The following is a 2,629-nucleotide window of genomic DNA, read 5'->3' on the forward strand; positions in this document are numbered from 1 at the left end:
TTTTGTGCATAAAGGGCACTACTTTGAAATAACTATACTGCCTAAGAAGGCATTAACTGAAACTTGGATTTGAACATTTATTTTGAAGATATTTATCAAGAAAAATAGTCGTGGCTGATGTTCTGTGGGATTGACAGTTTTTCTTTAGTTGTTTGCCTTTAAGAACCATTTAAAGGACCAAGGAGAGAAGGAAAATGGAAAAGTAAATTAAATGTCACAAGTGAAGGGTTGTCACCTCAGATTTAATAATGTCATTATTGAAAGTTAAATACCAGGTAATTATGAATATGAAGGTGTGCAAGAAATCTACTGCATAATTGCAGAAACTTATAAACAGGATTCTTAGTGCTAAGAAGAATTTAACCTCACCTGCAGAACTTTCTAAATGATCAGTGCTATATGCACATAGCCTATCCTTACCAGCCCATCAAATCTAAGTAGTTAGAAGTTCCTTGAGTTATGAGAATTAGATTTAGTACTATTTCACTCAGATGCAGTCTATTTGATTTTTTCCTATGTTTTGTTTGATTTTAGACCTTTAAAGTACATGTGTCCCAGGGTGTTGGTGGAATATAATCCTAGTTGCCTTGCAAAATTGTCCCCTAATTTCACTCAGATGCAGTCTATTTGATTTTTTCCTATGTTTTGTTTGATTTTAGACCTTTACAGTACATGTGTCCCAGGGTGTTGGTGGAATATAATCCTAGTTGCCTTGCAAAATTGTCCCCTCTGCTTTCCTATGTTTTGTTTGATTTTAGACCTTTACAGTACATGTGTCCCAGGGTGTTGGTGGAATATAATCCTAGTTGCCTTGCAAAATTGTCCCCTCTGCGGGCAAACACTTTCTGATTATATCATGTTGCACGTGGATAATAATTCTGTCACAGTTTTCATGGGGATCATTCAAGAACATTTGGCACAGAGACTTATCCATCAACTTCACTCTTCCATCTCTATTCTAATATACATCACGAGAGTGATGACATTTAGGATCATATTTCATCAGCACATGTCTTTTTCCTGATGTATTGGGTTTCATACCATCGCTTTTAAAGCAACACAGAATTCCTGGTGAGTGAAAACTCATAAATAATATTATGATTAAAAATAAAAGATTACTTAGAAGGTAGACAGTCCTTTTAGATGTGACTTCTTTTTTATTTTAACGTTTACTTATACATATTTGTGGGGTACAGTGTGTTGTTCCAATACATGTATATGTTGCACAATGATTCGCTTAGGGAAGAGCATAGTTTTCTACCCGTCAGTCCACCACTTCTACTCCTTGTTCCTCCCCCACCCCTCACCCCCACAGCCCCTAGTAATAATATTCTATTATCTACTTCCACGAGAACCACTTTTTTCTTTCAGATTCCACATATGAGTGAGATCATGCAGTATTTGTCTTTCTGTGCCTGACTTACTCCACTTAACAGGATGGCTTCCAGTTCCATCCATACTGTTGCAAATAATAGAATATCTTTTTTTTAATAGCTGAGTAGTATTTCATTGTGTATATATACCAGAGTTTTTTTCATCCATTCATCTGTTGATAGACATTTAGGTTGATTCCATCTCTTTGCTATTGTGAATAGTGCTGCAATGAATATGGCAGTGCATGTGTCTTTTTGATACAGTGATTTCACTTCCTTTGGGTTTATCCCAGTAGTGGGATAGCTGGATCGTAAGGTAGAACTATTTTTAATTCTCTGAGGAACCTCCATACTGTTTCCCATGGTGACTTTTAAATGGCAGATGCATGGTATTATTTAAAGCTCAGAAAGATCTATTATGCAGAACATGAGGGACCCAGGGAGATGGTAGGTTTCCATACTTTCTACACTTTCTTGGTCCCTTCATAGGTAAACACACACTCAGACAAATTTACAATCAGATTTTGTGGATATTAAAGATAAGCATGAGTATTCATTTTTTGAGATCATCAGTATATCTCGGTTTGCTAACTTTCTCAAAGTATCAAAACTAACATATGAGCTGATTTTCTTTTTTATTGTCCTTTTCCATTTTACTGTCTTCTTTATTTCTCTCCTGCTCAGTCATCTGGACAAGGGTAAATTGAAGTGTGAGAAATAGTGCAGGAGGAAGTGAGAAACAGCATTTCTCTCTCAGGTCAATCACAATGACCACTATTTCAAACCCTAGGCAAGTTAATATGGGATTACTGTTCAAAAAACTACAAGTACTGCATGTAAATGATCCAGGGATTAGCAAACCAGGGACTCCCTAGCCTGTGGAAACCAAGCAGGCTGAGACAGTGACTAGTTCTTTTGTTCAGTTATTTAACTGATGTTTTACACATCTGTCTATTACAAAAATGGCCCACTTATATAATTAAAAATGATGAAGCATAAAAAAGTAGACAATAAAAAGTGAATCTTCATCTCATCATAAATCTTTAATTTCTCTCCTCAGATGTAACTGCTTCTGACAATTTCTTGTGTAATTTTTAGGTCAGTACAGTACTGTAGAAGTTGAAATGGCATGTAAGCCACAGTCTCAGTGTAAAGTGTTTAAGTAGCAACATTAAAAAATTGAAATAAACAGGTGAAACTAATTTCAATAACATACTTTATTTAACCTAATATATTCAAAATGTTATTTTGTCATA

This window comes from Galeopterus variegatus, unplaced genomic scaffold, assembly GCF_000696425.1.
Source record: "Galeopterus variegatus unplaced genomic scaffold, G_variegatus-3.0.2 Scaffold3338, whole genome shotgun sequence".
Classification (NCBI taxonomy): domain Eukaryota; kingdom Metazoa; phylum Chordata; class Mammalia; order Dermoptera; family Cynocephalidae; genus Galeopterus; species Galeopterus variegatus.